We start from the raw sequence: 18,052 nt of genomic DNA on the forward strand, positions 1-18,052 counted from the left end.
TATAAGCAGTGGGGGTAGTTCTGGGAAAATGCCTTTATCACTTCTAGGAGCCTTCTACCATGGCCACCCTTTTAAGAAATCACTACCCCCCCCCCCGTGTGTATTCCCATCTTAACATTAGACACTGGGTGTCCCATGTCCCTTTCTCTCTGCTGCCACCCTCACTCATATTTGGTCCTCCTCCCCTACCAGCCAGATAGACAGATTGGATAGATGGATGGAGAAAGAGAAAGAGGGAGAGAAGGAGGGAGGGGGGAGGGAGGGAGGGAGGGAGGGGGAGATTCAGAACCACTGTGAACTTTGTTATAAAGCAGTGGTTCTCAACCTGTGGGTCTCCACCCCTTTGTGTGGGTTGAATGACCCTTTCACAGGGGCTGCCTAAGACCTCTGGAAAACACATATTTACTTTATAATTCATAACCAGCAAAAGTATAGCTATGAAGTAACAACAAAAGTAATTTTATGGTTAGGGGTCATCTCAACATGAGGAACTGTATTAAAGGTCACAGCATTAGGAAGGTTGAAAGAAGCAGATTATTGAAAGAACAGATTATTGAACTCTAGTTCCTACTTAGACTTCACCAAGAGACTCCTGGGACTCATCAGACTATGATAGGGCCCTGCTTGATTCTTTATAATGTGAGATTCCAGAGCAGAGACTGGTGGGCAGAGGGAAGGACTCCCTGTGTTTTAGCTCAAAACCTGGGAAACAGAAACCACTGTGCCTGTCTTACCGTCAGCGCTGTTAGTGACTAACAGAGCTAAAGGATCTGGGGTTGGAAGGGTGGTTCTAACATGAAGCCACTTCCTTCCCACTGCTCACAGGTACTGCCATAGAGCCGGGGCTCAGCCCTGCCCTATGCTAGACTTAAAATAGTCTAACTCCCGCCCCCCATTTTCAAACTTGATATGTATGGGGTTTTCTTTGCCCATGAGTGACCGGCTATAACAATGGCCAAAAAAATTAGGAGAGAAGAAAATAATTGTCTATTTGTTTTGTTGGTTGGTCAGTTTTAGGTTGGGTTGGGTTTTGAACTTTTTGACACAGGGTCTTGTGTACCTAGACTGGTCTCAAACTCTCCATATATCAAAGATTACACTGAACTTCTGATCCCCCTGCCTCTATATTTCAAGTTCTAGGATTATAGTGTGTCCCCAGTGCCTGGAAAATTTGTCCATTTCTAGTTTGGTGGATATTTCCACCACAAAAATTCCTAAGGTGAACACTACTACTCTCATTTGATGGTTAAGGAAATTGAGGCTTAAGGATCTTAGGTTGGTTGCTGAAGGCCCCACTAATACAGGAAGATCCAGCCAACTGGCCTGGCTCACTCCTGGCCCTGCCCATGGCCGCCTGTTCCTGGACACCAGCCCAGGTATTTCCCCTGCTGAGATTTGCTTCAGTGCAGTCACCACTACTGAGATGAAGCCCAGCAGGGGAAGAGGACCCTTCATCTAGCAAGAAGACCATGGTCCAGTCATGGCTATGCATCCCCCAGGTAGAGGATTCAAGGAGAAAAAAAGCAGGTTGGGGGCAGGTGAGAAAAGTCTTTTGAAACACTTGGGTAGAACCTTGGAACTTAACCACGAGCTAGCATCCAAGCCACAGGATTTAGAAGTTGTTTTCCAAATTCCTTTCAGAAATCCCATAATTGAAAGGGATTGGAGGCTGGTCATTATGTCCTGGGCAGCAGACAGTGAGGATGAAGAACTCTCAGCTGCCCAGAGCCAGCTAACAAAGACAAAACTATTTCTCTTTCCCAAGAGGTTAACCAAGCAGCTTTTCCCTGGGGCAAGACTCATACTGAAAAATATTTATGTTTACCCATTCCAAAGCAAGAAAACATCCACCCAACCAGCACAAACAGGGAAGAGAGAGCCCTGTAAAGGTCTTGAGTTGTACATGTCTACTCTCCAGTGCCACAATTTGATGAATTGCTTATTGACTAGGACCCTCAGTTTACTCTCCTGTAACATGCCCAACGTGATAACAGGGACGAAGGTGCCAGATTTTATGGTTGATACACAGTTACAGATGCAAGCCTTGCACTGTTCAGTGAATACTGACTGTATACTATGGTCTGCATTCTGACACTCTCTGGGGAATCGGTCTGCCCTTGTGGTGCCCTGAAGTCTCCCAGAGGCTGTGGCGAGGAAGCAAGTTAAGAACAGTTCATTATTGAGCTGACTGCTTTAGTTATTATGAAGGAGATCTCAGGATGGCCTGCTAGAAGGGCTGAGGTCAGGACCATGAGAGTCACAGTGAATGGGGCCTGGGGAGATAGCTAAGTCAGTAACCAATTTGTGAACCCCTGAAGAGTTGAGTTCAATGCCCAGCACCCATGTAAATCTCAGGCATGATAGTACACACTTGTAATCTCAGCCCTTGGGAGGTGGACCACTGTCCAGCCAGCCTAGTCTAATCAGTGAGCCTCAGGTCCCAGGGAGAGGCCCTGTCTTAAGATGAGAAGGTACATTGCTTCTTAGGAATGATACCTGCAATTTACCTCTGCCCTCTGTGTGCATATACACAATGTACGCATAAGCATGGTAATGTGTGACTCCTACAGAGCACTTGGGAGGGGCCGGCACTGTTTTGAGACTCTGAGGATTTGCTGGAATTAACAAAGAAGAGAAGTCAAGAGGGGTTTCCAAGCAGGTAGAATCCATGGGCAAAGTCCTTCAGAGGACAAGGAGCAGCAAGTTAGAGGAGATGAGTGGTCAGAAGTAAAAGGCGGAGAGATGGACCATTTGGTCAGGAGTGGGGTGGGGTTGAGCATCTTGTATTAAGTCTTGAATGCAAGAAAGCTTTAAGCAGAGTCACGCCATCAGAGAGTGGTCAGGAAGGTATTGCAGTGAGCCAGTTGAGGACAATGGGAGCCTAAGCTTAGGTGGGAACAATGTAAAGAGAGAAACAGGATGGAAACAGTCTACAGTAAGCAAATTTCATGACTCTTCGTGTTTGATGGATACCAAGGATCACACCCATCCTCTGTGGGGACATTCTGGTGCCTGTATCCTGAGATTGGGAGAACTTGAGAGAGCAAGGATTATGGGAGGAATTCATAACTGAGAAATAAACTTGTCAGTTGAGCCCCTTCTCATTCCTATGTGGCTGGCATTAAGCTGATGGTATACAGGAGATGCCATTTCTCCACACAAATGTCAGGGAAGCAGTTGAATAAGCTCAGCCAGCCACTGTCCATTCAGCTCCTAAGCCCCATAGCTCTTGAAACACTTGTAGAGCAGATGTTCAAATGTGTGACTGTCCATGCAGACCAAGGTGAGGATGAGTGGAGTTGAGTGACTTCTGGAATTTTGTAGGAAGCAGACCCCCTGGGTACCCACCCATCCCCTTCAGTTCACACACATGCCTGCTTGGCCCATCAGCAGCAGTCTCTCAAGATTCTCCAGCTGAGAATTATTTGCTAAATTATTCTTTCTCTGATTAAAAAGAAATGAACACGAAAATAACATTGTGAAGGTGTCTTATAAGTCTGCCACCCAGAGAAAATTACCATGAACCTGGGGTATGATTTCAGTTACCCTTGCTTGATGATTGGTCATATTAAATACAATGTCCCTTTATGGAGGCAGGCTTATGACTGGAGTGCTTTCCCATGAGATTAAGGATTCCTTGAAACAGGGTTTGGAATAGGAATGTCATTTGCTGAATAATTCATGTAATCACTCCACCATCATTTCTTAGATTTCTAGACACATCTCAACTCTGATTGTTTCTTCAGACAGCTTTGTGAAAGTGAGATGATGATGAAGTCAAGGGGATGGTGTATGTAGGCTTTCCACGATCATTGTCAAATTGCCTTCCAGAAAGTTTGTTCCCATCCTCACTGTGCATCAACCGTCGTCACACATGGCCAAGACCAGATGTGACCACTTTGGGAAGCTTTCTGGGTGAGGACAGTTGGAGCCACAAGAAAAGCCCACTGGTCATAGAAACCACACCTTGCTTTTATAGAGTCCTTGTTCAGAGAAGAGTTACCAACTGAAAACTGTATGGTAAACAGAGTTGACATTAGTTTCTGCTTGTAGGTCGTAAAGCGCCTGAATAACTCCACCCTGGATACTGTGCAAAAGCAGCTGTGGACAGTCTGTCAGCAGTGGAGTGTGGCCATGTTCCAGTGAGGCCAGGCTTGCTCTTTATTTTTAAAAAAGCTTATCTGGCCCCTGACTCATGGGAGACTGAGGCTTTGAGAACCCAAGTTCCATGTCTTCAGGCACTCAGCTAGTGACTGGAGCTGCTGGCATGGGTACCTGCATTTTCTGGCATTAGTTTACATTATAAGGACTGTCTTCTTTAAGTGAAGTTATAGGAGGCAGATGAATAGCAGCAGGTGTCCACAGTGCCCAAGCCACTTGATCCAATGGAGGAGTCAGATAGCACGACAGTGCCTTGTAAGGGGCCTTGAATTGCAAAGACTTCATCTGGAGTGTGATATTTGTTGGGGGATATGATTGCTCCTTCAGCAAACACCTTGGTGATGGTGGAAGGCAGCTGAATTATAAAGTCTTTGAACTGAAAGGAACAGAAACCCCAATTCCAAGTAGTGGAGTGGAACAAAGAAATTTGTTGGTTCCTGTATCTCAGAGGTATCAGAGCAATGGCTTTAATCAGGGCTGGATCCAAAGGCTAAAATGACATCATCAATGTGTTCTCATTCCATGTGCTTTCTACTTTGTCTGTGGCATCCGTTTTTAGATAAGCTCGTTTTATGGAACAGATGAAAAGGATGTTGCCAGGCTGAATTGTGTTCAAAATAAAGAGACCCACTGTCCTCATGCTGCATCTTCATATTTCATAGAACACGGATGGACTTTCTGGGGTCATGTGAATCCACCATAGGATTGGTCACTGTGCCTAGAAGTAGGCAGCATTCTGATTGACCATTGCTTTTAGGAGATGAGAGCATTATGTTTGATGTTCTCTTGGGGTCTCATAGGTAGGGGAAAGGGTGTATCCTTAGGAATCAGTAAAAACTGATCAAAGGCAACTAAAGCAGAAAAGAATTTGAAAACAAAATTCACCAGCATATTCACTAAAATACCCCAAAACAAGAGAGCCCAGAAATTCATTCTCCAGGGACTGAAGTGTGATCTTGCTTTACACATGTACTTAAAAACCCCAAGGGAAACATGGAGAAGGGTATTGTTTTAGATAGAACTGTGTTGTATATCTCCAAAGATGTGCATGTATTGAAGTACGGTGTTAGACTGTCACCCTACTGAGAAATGAGATCATGGCAGACTGGAATAGATCAGGCTTCTAACCTGGTATGCTTAGAATCATATGGCTGGTATTCTCGGAAGAAGAGAGTCATGTGACAATAACAGCATAGAACACTGAAAGCAAAGACTTGGATGACGGTGCTGCAAGCCAAGGAATGACATACATGACCCAACAGAAGCTCATACGAGGGTGCTCCTACTGGCTTCTGACTGTGGCCTTACCAATTTCATGGCTTAGATTTCCATCCTCCAATGCTGTAGGACAATAAACCTTGTAACTAACTACCTGGTCTGTGATGTATCACTTAGAGAAAAACCTGATGAACTCAGGCTAGGAGTATGGGTCAGTTGATAAAGTGCTTGCCTTGCAAACATGAGTTCTATCTCTCAAAACCCACATAAAAAAGCAGGACATGGTGATTTGTGCATGTCCCACTATGGTGGCGCCTTGTACCCATTAAGGCAGCTGCTATTTTTAAGAGTGGAAGAACTGGGGAGTGCCAGCCTACACACTGGGGAGTGCTAGCCTACAATCCCATAGCCAGAGAGTCTGGGAAACAGAACCTTCATTCAGTGGCTGATGGAAGAAGAGGCAAACTCCCATGGCTAAACACTGAGCTGAACTCAAGAAATCCAGTGACAGAGAGGGAGGACTGATGACTAGAGGGATTAAGACTGGGCTGGTTTAACCCCCATAAACAGCTGACCTGACAAGGGTTAGCTCTTGAATCCCAGGCTGATGCCTGGGAATCTAGCATGGGACTGATCAAGACCTCCTGAATGTCGGTGTCAGTGAGGAGGCCTAGGAAATCTATTGAGCCTTGGGTAGTAGATCAGTATTTATCCCGGGTATACAAATGGACTTTGGACTCCCATCCAACAATGAGAGATGCACTCTCACCCTAAACTCTTAGGGGAGGGTCTAGGCCCTGCCCCAGATGAAATAACAGACTATGGACACCCCCATGGAGGGCCTCACCCTCCCTGGGGAAATGAGGGGATATTGGAGAGGTTGGTGGGAGGGCACGGGAGGAGGGGAGGGAAAGGGAGAGGGACCTGGAATTGATATGTGAAGCAACCTTGTTTATAATTTAAATTTAATTTTAAAAATAATATAAAAAAGAAGATAGATGTCAAATACAAAAAAAGAGTGGAAGAAGAAGGAGTGGGAGGAAAGAAAACAAGTGAATGAAAGGAAAAATGGTGCACCTGTGAACAAGAGAGATGCAAAAAGGGCGTGGCCCAAGTCCAATTAAGAATATGGAGGCTGGTGGCATGGTGGCCTCAGCAAGGACATTTCCAGAGCATTAGGAACAGTGATTAGGGTTGATTTTCTCAGTTTACCTAATTGTAAAAGGACTAGGTGTGAAAAGTGTGGGGGTAGTATTTGGGATCTGACATCTGGCTTTTAAAACAGTGGAGAACAGACAGAAAGGGTCTAGAGGTGAAGGGACCTCTTGGTACCCACAGTGAGTTCCAGCTACACCAGGCTGGGCAGAAGGTGCCTGAATTTCATAGCCAACATTTCCGTCATTTGACCACACTCAACTCCCACTCTAGACCCAATTTAAGTCTAGTTTCCTGTTAACAACTGTCAGGATATGAAGTCCCAGTCCAGGCTCAGACTTCGATCTCCCCTGGAGACTCCTAGAGGTAACTGTCCAATGGCCAAAACAAACTTACTTGACCCCCACCACTTTGAAGTTCCTGGGAACATCCAGACTCCCTCTGAGGGCTTGCCTTCCTTGAGCCCTTCCTTGGTAGTTTCCCAAACATTACCTACATCTCTTTACCATTGACTATATTGTGTTCTCTGCAGGACATACATAGCTCTGAATTCATATAACATGTATAGCTAAGCCTATGCAATACACCACACACACACACACACACACACACACACACACACATTTGTGCACTTGTACACTACTTACGCAACTTGTTTTTCACTCAACATATTTCTCAGGATTTTGATATAACTATAATGCATTCCTTTCGGTGGTTTCTAGCGATTTCTTGGTGTAATGGATTTATTCAGCCATTTCCCTAACTAATGATCACTTGGACAGTCGATGTGATGTGTGAAGTCTCCCTGTCTTCATGAACAATGACACAATAAACATCTTAGTATGATTAGTACATTAGTGCTTTTAGACTTCCTCCCTGGCACACTATTGTTCATTATTTAGAAGTTAAGTGAAGTTCACTTTCTTTTGAAAAACCACCACTGATACTCAGGAAGAGTGGGAATCTCTGTCTTATTTAATTTTCTGTTGCTATAACAAAATGAAATAGAATCAACTAAAAAAAATGCCCAGGGCCAGATGGTTTCAGTGCAAAATTCTACCAGTACTCCACAAAGTGTTCCACACAATAGACGCAGAAGGGTAATCACCAAATTCTTTTTATGAGGCTACAATTAGCTTGGTACACGGGCCACACGAAGACACAACTAAGAAAAATAACTACAGACCAATATCCTTATGAACATTGATGCAAAAACTCTATAAAACACTGGCAAATCTAATCCAAGAACACATCAGAAAAATCATCCACCGTGATCAGGTAGGCTTCATCCCAGAGATGCAGGGATGGTTCAAAATATGTAAATCCATTAATATAATCCACCATATAAACAAACTAAAAAGAAAAACAACACAATCATTTCACTAGCTGCTGAAAAAGCCTTTGACAAAATTCAACACCCCTTCATGATAAAGGTCTCTGAGAGACCAGAGATATCAGGAGTATACCTAAACATAATAAAAAACAATATACAGTAAACCAACAGCCAACATCAAACTAAATGGAGGGAAACTCAAAGTGATTCCTCTAAAATCAGGAACAAGACAAGGCTGTCCACTCTCTCCATATCTCTTCAATATTGTACTTTAAGTTGTAGCTAGAGCAATAAGACAACAAAAGGCGAGCAAGGGGATACAAATTAGAAATGAATAAGTCAAACTTTCACTATTTGCAGAAGATATGATAGTTTACATAAGTGACCCGAAAAACTCTACCAGGGAACTCCTATAGCTGATAAACATCTTCAGCAAAGTGTCAGGATACAAGATAAACTAAAAAAAATCAGTAGCCCTTCGACATATAGATTATAAATGGGCTAAGAAAGAAATCAGAGAAACATCACCCTTTACAATTGCCACAAGCAACATAAAATATCTTGGGGTAACCCTAACCAAACAAGTGAAAGATCTGTATAACAAGAACTTTGAGTCTTTAAAGAAAGAAATTAAAGAAGATACCAGAATATGGAAAGATCTACCATACTTTTGGAAGGGCAGGATCAACATAGTAAAAATGGCAACCTTGCCAAAAGCAATCTACAGATTCAATGCAATCACCTTCAAAATACTGGCACAATTCTTCACAGACCTTGACTGAATAATATTCAACTTTATATGGAAAAACATAAAGTCCAGGATTGCCAAAACAACCCTGTACAATAAAGGAACTTCCAGAGGCATCAGTATCCCTGAATCAAGCTCTTTTATAGGGCTATAGCCCTGAAAACAGCTTGATATTGGCACAAAAATAGACAGGTAGACCAATGGAATTGAATTGAAAACCCTGATATTAACCCATATGCCTATAAACACCTGATTTTTTACATAGAAGCTAAAATTATACAATGGAAAAAAGAAAGCATCTTCATCAAATGGTGCTGGCATAACTGGATGCTGGCATGTAGAAGAATGCAGATAGATCCTTATCTATCACCATGCACAAAACTTAAGTTCAAATGGATCAAAGACTTCAACATAAATACAGCCACACTGAACCTCTTAGAAGAGAAAGTGGGAGATACCCTTGAATGAATTGGTACAGGAGATCACTTCCTGAACATAACTCCAGTAGCACAGACACTGAGATCAACAATTAATAAATGGGACCTCCTGAAATTGAGAAGCTTCTGTAAGGCAAAGGACACAGTCAACAAGACAAAAAGGTAGCCCACAGAATGGGAAAAGATCTTCACCAACCCCCCATCTGACAGAGGGCTGATTTACAAAATATACAAAAACTCAAGAAGCTAGTCACCAAAACACCAAACAATTCAATTAAAAAGTGGGGTACAGAAGTAAATAAAGAATTCTCAATAGAGGAATCTAAAATGGCAGAAAGACACTTAAGAAAGTGTTCAACATCCTTAGCCATCAGAGAAACACAAATCAAAACAACTCTAAGATACCATCTTACACCAGCCAGAATGGTTAAAATCAAAAACACCAATTACAGTCTATGCCGGAGAGGATGTGGAGAAAGGGGAACACTCCTCCATTGCTGGCAGGAATGCAAACTTGTGTGGCCACTTTGGAAATCAGTATGGCAGTTTCTCAGGAAAATGGGAATCAGTCTACCTCAAGATCCAGCAATTCCACTCTTGAGCATATACCCAAAGGTTGAACAACAAGGATATATGTTCAACTATGTTCATAGTAATTGTTGTTTGTAATAGCCAGGACCTGGAAGCAACCTAGATGTCCCTCAATGAAGAATGGATGGAGAAAATGTGATACATTTACACAATGGAGTATTACTCATTGGAAAAAACTGAAATCTTGAAATTCACAGGCAAATGGATGGAACTGGAAGAAACCATCCTGAGTGAGGTAACCCAGTCACAGAATTACAAGCATGATATGCACTCACTCATATATGGGTATTAGGCATAGAGCAAAGGACTACAAGCCTACAGTCAACACCACCAGAGAAACTAGGAAACAAAGCGGACCCTAAGAGAGAAAGACGTGGTCCCCCAAAGAAGGGGAAAATGACAAGAACTCCTGAGCATATTGGGAGCACGAGGGGGTGAGGGGGAAGAGGGAGATCAGGAAAAAGAGAAGGTGAGAAGAGGAGGGAAGAGGAGAACAAGACTGAGTCAGGGGAGGAACAGAGGAGAGCAAGAAAGAGAGATACCTTAATAGAGGGAGTCAGTATAGTTGTAAAGACAAATCTGGCACTAGAGAAATGTTCAGAGATCCACAAAGATGATCCCAACTAAGAATCTAGGCAGTAGTGGAGAGGCTACCTTTGATGATCTTCCCCTATAATGAGATTGATGACTACCTTAATTGTCATCCTAGAACCTTCATTCAGTCGCTGATGTAAGCAGAAGCAGACACCCACAGCTAAGCAACGAGATATACTCCTGGAATCCAGTTGTAGAGAGGGAGGAGGGATGAGCAAAGGAGTCAAGACTGTGCTGGAGAAACCCACAGAAACAGCTGACCTGACCTAGTGAGAGCATGGAGACCCCAGTCATAAAGCTGGGGAACCAGCATTGGACGGAACCAAGCCCTCTGAATGTGGGTTCCAGCTAGGAGGCCTGGGCAGTCTATGGGACCTCTAACCGTGAAGTTAGTGTTTATCCCTAGTGCACAAATGGACTTTGGGAGCCCATTTTCTATGGAGGGATACTATTTCAACCCAGATACACGGAGGAGGACCTAGGCCCTCCTGCAAATGATGTGACAGACTTTGAAGATCCCCCATGGAAGGCCTCACTATCCTTGGGCAGTTGGTGGGGCATGGGTTGGGGGAACCGGTGGGGAGCATGGGAGGATGAGAGGGAGGGGGAGGGGGATTGATATGTAAAATAAGATTGTTTCGAAATTAAAAAAAGAAATTAGAAAGAGGGGAAAAAAGAGTGGTGTGATTGGATTTATTCAGCTGCATGAGGCTGCACTTTTGGAATGCCCACCTCAGTACTGCTGCACTGGAAACCAGGCTTCCAGCAAATGAGCCCTTAGAAAGCACACCATAGGAAACCACAGCACCCTTCTTCTGAGCCTCTGCAGTCACGTACTGGGCACTTCAGTGTATTCAGAGTATTTTTGAAATTCCTAGTGAGCCACTGAGGGCTAGCACAGTGTTGTGTGTCTCCAAGAGGCCACCAATGGGCCACATATGTGGCCAAGATTACTTACTGAATTGAATTACCCTAGAAGCATTGTGACTCTGTCACATACTAGCTTCTGGGGTAGATTTCTCACCTGTAAGGCGGGGGGTGAGGGGGGGGGAATAATCCCTGCCCCATGTATGAATAGTGGACCACAAAATGTGGTCAAACAGAGCTTGAAGCATGGGTTATGCAACACAGGGAGCTTCAGAAAAGAGAAGCTGTAATGGCTGGTATGTGTCTGAAAACAGAGACTAGACTGAGATTTTAGGCCTCTACAGGTACCTGCAGGCTTCTGCAGATAGGGAACCTCCCTGGAACAAATTGATGCTTCTCTGAAAGATGTCCAGATGCATGTTGGTGCCAAATCGTCTGAGCCTATGACCAGCCCTTTCCAAATGCCACGGCCTTCACTGGTGGGAAAATCTGACTTCCGTTTCCCATGACACACTTTGATTGACAAGCATTGTAGACATCCCTGGAACTCCTTTCCAAGCCAGCACTCAGCACTGCAAAGATGGGTGACTTGATAAAGGACTGTAGACAGGATGGCTTTTAATGAGATGTTACAGATCAGGGCTGGGGAGGGCGCCCCAAGGAGGTCTTGGGTGGGTAACACTGAGATTCTCATTGGAATGGAGTTCATTTCTCCCCCATTCCACACCGCCACTCCCTCTGCAAAGTCCATTCTGGAGCCCAGAGCTCTGTGGAAGCCGAGAGAGGGGAATGACCACACAATGGCAGTATGCTGGCAGTTGAGCTCAGCACTGACGACAAGTGTTTTCTCTTTATGGACAGTCCTCCATGGTCCTCATGAGACAGGACACTTGGGCACTGAGTCAACATCTGGCTTCTCTTTGGAGGGTTATAGGTTCTTCCACAGGCCACCATCCTGCTCCCCTCCACCATCCAGTGTCCTGGTCACTTTTCAATATGGGGGTCATTGGGCTGTGAAGCCTCTGACTTTGCATGGATTAGTCTATGGATGAGTGAGTTCAAAACCTGATTTGCTATTCAGGGGTGGGTCCTGGTTGAAAGAGAACCATTGTGGGCATGCCTTTGATGCTTCTGGGGTGTATATCCTGGCTTTCCCTCTCTTCTTCCTGAGTGATAAGCAGTCACCACCGTGATGTTCTGTCATACCTCAGGCACTGGAGGCAGACTACCTTGGACTTAATACTCTGAAACCTGAGACGAAATAAACAGTTCCTTCATAATGTTGTTTATCTCGGGTATTTTATCACAGCAAGATAGCTGGCTGAGACAGAATTGATGAGGCCAGATCATTTTATTGCACCTATGCCTTTAAAGGGATGCAACCATTCCATCCTACGACAGGAATGCCGAACCCGCATCCTCTTGCAGATGCAGCTTCCCTCATCTTCCCTGAAGGCAAAGGCTTATCCTGTGCCTTCTGTGACCCAACGTAGATGTTAGCAGCTGGGTACAATAACAACCATTCGTGTAACATCCCTGCTTAACAGAGTGAGCACCACTGGGAGATACAGGTGACAAACATGGAATCCACTGTCCAGTTTTTGGAGAACACTATCCACCTAGAATATCTTTTCTCCATTCCCTCCCCCTGTCTTGAGAGCCATCCCTTGGGGACACATGGGCTGCAGAGCTGGCTCTATTTAGGAGCCAAGTCACAGCTGCGGAGCCAAAAACCTGACATTCCTCTGGCCTCTTCTTCCCACCCCTTGCTCTCCATATCTTGCCTGGCCCTGTGGTGTCTACCTTCTATTGATAAACAACACTTGTCCCCCGCCACTGTCCATGCTCACCTGTTAGCTCTCTCTTGGCCTCAGCAATGGTCTCTCCACCTTTAGTCTCATCTCCTTAGGCCAGTTCACGCCTGGCCCTGCCATTACTGAGCTCAGTCTTCCCCAGAACCAAGTCCAACCCTGTACCACATGTTCAGGGCCCGGCCTGTGTCTCTGCTGCCTTTTGTTGCTGGAACTCCTGCCCCTTCCTCACAGGTCAGCCATGCAGACACAGTTCCTCAGGTCCATCCCTCTCTCACTGTCTAATCCCACCCCACCTGGAACACTGTTTCCTTGTGAAAGCCATCCCCACTTGCCAGGAATCCGAGCTCCCTCTTGGGTGCTGTGTTGTATTATCTTGGTGTCTTCGCTCCTTCCCTGATGGGATGAGCCATTTGTAGTTGGGGGAAATCTCTGGTTTGTTGTACCTGATCCTTTCCTACATGTGAAATGGCACAGTGGCCAGTGGTTTATGTTGAGAAATGTGGTGATTTGTGTTTTGCCTATCTGTGCAGTGGAGTCCCTGCCTGCAGGAGGTGGCAGTGGCTAATGCTCCGTCACCAACATGACACCCTCTATGTAAAGAAGGGCCTCTTCTCCCTCCCTCGCAGCTCAGCAACAGCACCACCATTTAAAAGCATGCCTTTTTTCCATAGAACACCCTAGCTCCCATCCCACCTCAAGAAATCTTGTTTGCTATGATAAACCAATCCTATGTCCTTGAAAATGGAAGTGGGAAACTTTGTCAGGGATTTTGAGTTATTCATAAAGGAAGCCACACCAGACTCCCCACAGAATCCATGTCCCCATTCACATACCACATGTGGCCCTTGAGAGAACCTAGGTGCTGGTCAAACTAGGTGCTTCTCTCTGCCCACACAGTGTCCCTGGCTGGCTGGCCTGGGCCTGATGGGAAGCAAGGCACTGCTACACAAAGCTCTCTTTCTCTCACGTCTCTACATTATATGAAATTGTTAGGGAGGGGCCAGCCTAGCTTCTTGACCGGAGCTCCCCCGACCCCACCCAGTTTCTTAACAGGGAGCCACCCAGCTGGCGCCTGCCCAGCTCCCAGGCCTCAGGGAGAAAGAAAGGGCTGTTGAAAGTGCCTCTGGGTTCCCACACAGGAAGGTGCCAGCTCCAGACAGTCAGGCTTTGTGTTGGAGAATCTGCTTCTCATGAGGCAGCAGGTCACCGTGTCCTCCAGAGAGATGCGAGGGACAGCAAAGGATGATCCGATCGTCAGAGGAGCCTCAAGCATATGCCTGCCCTAGAAGAGAAGGCGTTCGCCCCTCACTGGCCGAGAAGAGCCCCTCCCAGGACCTCTCCAGCGTCTCGCTTCCTTAGGGTCCCTCCCACCCCAGCTTCTCGGGTTTGGCTGCTGTTAACTGAGGAAAGACTGACAAACCAAAAGCATTCTGCAGCTAAATGTCACCCCCATCACATATATTTAAAGATGATACACAGATGAGTTCCAGGCTGGGGGCAGAGAGGGTTAGAAATTGTCAGGGATACTAAAGACATGCAAACACTGCAAACACTTAGAAATAAAAGCTCCGTGAGATGTGTGAGTGAAGGTGGGTGGGTGTATTTGTGAGAATGTGTGCATGTATGAAGTGTATGAAGGTACTGGGTGTGTTGAATGTGTGTGTGTGTGTGTGTGCGCGCGCACGCGTGTGTGTTAGAGAGAGCATTTATATGTGAAAATAAGTTGTATGAGTGTGTTGGTATGCCATCATGAGTGGGAGTGGGACTGTATATGTAAGTGTGTTCACATTCTTGACTGGATGTGGGACTATGGGTATGAGTGTCTATACGTGCCGAGTGTGTGAGTTCACTGATGTGTCTGAGTGTGAGTACAGTGTGTATGTGTGTAAGTATACACACATTCTTTACTGTATTTGAAGGTCTCAGTTTGGGTTTCTACTGCTGTGATGAAACACCATGACCAGAAAGCAAGTTAGGGAGGAGAAGGTTTATTTAGTTTATACCTCTACATCACTGTTCATTATCGAAGAAGTCATGACAGGAACCCAAGCAGGGCAGGAACCTGGAGGCAGGAGATAATCAGAGACGATGGAAGATGTTGCTTAGTGGCTTGCTCCTCGTGGCTTCTTTGGCCTGCTTTCTAATAGAACCCAGGACTACCAGCCCAGGGATGGTACCACCCACAACAGGGATGCCCTCTCCCATCAAAAATGCCCTACAGGCTTTCCTGAAGCCTGGTCTTGTGGAGGCATTTTCTCAGTTGAGGGTCCCTCCTCTCAGATCACATTAGCTTGTGTCAAGTTTATATAAAACCAGCCAGCATGGGTGGGGTGAGAGTAGTCATGAATGAGCATGTGACTGTCAGTGTGTCTGAGAGAAATTTGTTTGTCCAGGAGTGGAAAACCTGATGGGATTCTTGGCATCTTAGCTGGTGCCTCAGGAGCCTCTGTAGAGGGAGACTCCCTTGAAAAGGGCTGACCCACTAGCTCCTTTCTGTCTTGACAAGTGTAGAAACTGCAGCCACTGGAGGGAAGGACAGGACATACTGACATGCCAGACGGCTTTATGGTTCCAGGGCTGGAAGTGAAGCCTCAAGATTCCACCCACACCACTCTGTTGCCCAGAGAATTGTCTGACCATTCCTGGAAACCTGTCAGTGGTCACCCAGCAGGTGGGCTATCAGCATCACCCTTCTAGAAAGTGCACCCACCCTGCTGGCACCCCTGCTCCCCACTCCCCACATACTCACCTCATCCCTCCTTTGAAAAGTGGCCCATGCCCATTTAATACAGTCAGCGTGAAGCTCACATTCTGTAACCAGGGCTCTTAAACATGTGCCTTGTTTCCTGGCAACAGATGCTTGGTCTCCAGGGAGAATCTAGTCCAAGGTGAGCCAGTTAGAGTCATCCCTAAGAACCCTGACTGCAGAGTCAGGAAGGAGAGTCAACCCTTCTCCATGCTGAAGTCAGAACTGGAACCCTCAAGACTGACACAAAATGCAGAGGCACGGGGTTTCTAGACCTTCTAGAGCTGTTTCTAACTGCTTTGAGACCATCATTGCCTCTTGACTTGCCTGAGTATTTAACTCATACTGTTTTTTTCTTTATGAAATAGTAAATTCTCTTTCATGTTTCAGTTCACGAATTAAGGGCCTTATATTCTTCTAATTCAAAGCCAGAGTACACCAGAGCAGCCATAGTCCCTGGAGATATTTTTCATACAATTTGAACTTTATTGTAATGAATTCTTAGTTTATTGTAAACATCTTCTTTAAATAATGTCCCTATTTCTAAACTGTCTTATTTATTCCTTGAGGATTTCATACAATATATTTTTGAACGTGTTGTTTCCCTTCCCAAATCCTTCTCTATCTCCCTACCTGCCTCAACTTCATGATTTTTCTCTCTCCCCCTAAAAAATCCATACTAGAAATAACAATAAAACTAAAATCAAACTAAAATAACAACAACAAAAGAAAACCAAGGACATGGGTGTGCACATACTCACACAGAGCACGCACACTCAGAGTCGGCACGCACACGCACAGAGTCGGGTTTGCGTTAACCAACTGCTCCTACACGTGAGGGTTACCCTGGAGTGTGGGTAAACATAGTGTTTGGAAAAGGGGAAAACCCTCACTTCTGCCTTCCTCAGCATGTGTCAGTTGCAAATAACGCCTTTGCTGGGGTGGGACTTGGTGCCCACTTCCCCTCACGCATGCTGGTATTTGGCTTGAACCGGTGTGTCTCCTACATACGTTCACAGACACTGAGCTCGTATGTGCATCAGCCTTTCTGTGTCTGTCTCCTTGGTGTCACCTGCCACCTCTGGCTCTCCCTCTCTCCCTACCCATCTTTTGCACAGATCCCTGAGCCTTGAGGAAAGAGGTGTGCTGAAGGCTTCACATTAGGGTCAAACACTCCTAAGTCTCGCACTCTCTTCATGTTGTCCAGTCATGGTCTCTGTTTTCACCCCAATCTACCACGAGAAGCTTCTCTAATAAGTGTTGAATGGTGCACTGACCTACGGGGGTAGCAGTTTGTCACTCAAAGTCATTTTATTGCTATGTTCATTTAGCAGACTAACAGTTTGTTTCCCTCTAAGATCTATGGCGCATCTAGCCTCAGGTTCTTGGCCTCATTAAAAATGTCAGGTATGAGTTCCATATCCTGTAAAGGATCTCTTTTTGGCCCCCCCTTTTGAAACTGAGCTATACATTTTTCTCACTTCTCTTTCCTCTTCCCCTCTCCCCTTCAACCCTGCCCCTGCCCCCCACACTCCCAATTTACTCAGGAGATCTTGTCTTTTTCCCCTTCCTAGGCAGATCCATGTGTGTCTCTCTTAGGGTTCTCTTTGTTGCCTAGGTTCTCTGGGGTTGTGACCTGTAGACATGTTGTATTTTGCTTTATATCTACTATCCACTTATGAGTGAGCACATATTATATTTGTCTTTCTGGGTCTGGGTTACTTCACTCAGGATGGCTTTTTCTATTTCTATCCATTTGTCTGCAAATTTTAAGATGTCATTGTTTTTTTTACCACTGATTAGTACTCTATTGTGTAAATGTCCCACATTTTCCTTATCCATTCTTTGGTTGAGAGGCATCTAGATTGATTCCAAGTTCTGGGTATTATGAATAACACTGCTATGAACATAGTTGAGCAAATGTCCTTGTAGTGTGACTGTTCATCCTTTGGTTATATGCCCAAAACTGGTATTGTGAGTCTTGAGGTGGATTGACTCCCAATTTTCTGAGAAACCACCATACTGATTTCCAAAGCAGCTATACAAGTTTGCACTCCCACCAGCAATGGAGGAGTGTTCCCCTTACTCCACATCCTCTCCAGCATAAGCTGTCATCAGAGTTTTTGGTCTTGGCCATTCTGACAGGGATAAGTTGGTAGCTCAGAGTCATTTTGATTTGTATGTCTCTGATGACTAAGGATGTCAAGCAATTCTTTCAGCATCTTTCTACCATTGGAGATTTCTCTGTTGAGATTTCTCTGTTTGGATCTGTACTTCATTTTTTATTGGATTATCTGTTCTTTTGATTTCTAGTTTCTTGAGTTCTTTGTATGTTTTGGAAATCATTCCTCTGTCAGAGTGGGGTTCTTAAATTCAACTGAAAGTGAC

The 18,052-nt window shown here is 45.1% G+C and overlaps 1 protein-coding gene and 1 long non-coding RNA gene across 3 annotated transcripts in view; one reads left to right on the top strand and one right to left on the bottom strand.

The window, feature by feature from the left end:
• The window catches only part of Syn3 (synapsin III), a 431,748-nt gene that overhangs the window by 286,425 nt on the left and 127,271 nt on the right, over positions 1 to 18,052 (top strand). The gene's annotated exons all lie outside the window — the stretch shown is intronic.
• On the bottom strand, positions 14,891 to 15,860 carry LOC121143331. Its single transcript, XR_005880550.1, has 2 exons — positions 15,668 to 15,860; positions 14,891 to 14,980 (listed from the first exon to the last, which is right to left on the bottom strand). It is a non-coding gene; the product is annotated as an uncharacterized LOC121143331 (long non-coding RNA).

The sequence above is a fragment of the Mesocricetus auratus genome, unplaced genomic scaffold (genome assembly GCF_017639785.1).
Source record: "Mesocricetus auratus isolate SY011 unplaced genomic scaffold, BCM_Maur_2.0 Super-Scaffold_100011, whole genome shotgun sequence".
In the NCBI taxonomy this organism is placed as follows: domain Eukaryota; kingdom Metazoa; phylum Chordata; class Mammalia; order Rodentia; family Cricetidae; genus Mesocricetus; species Mesocricetus auratus.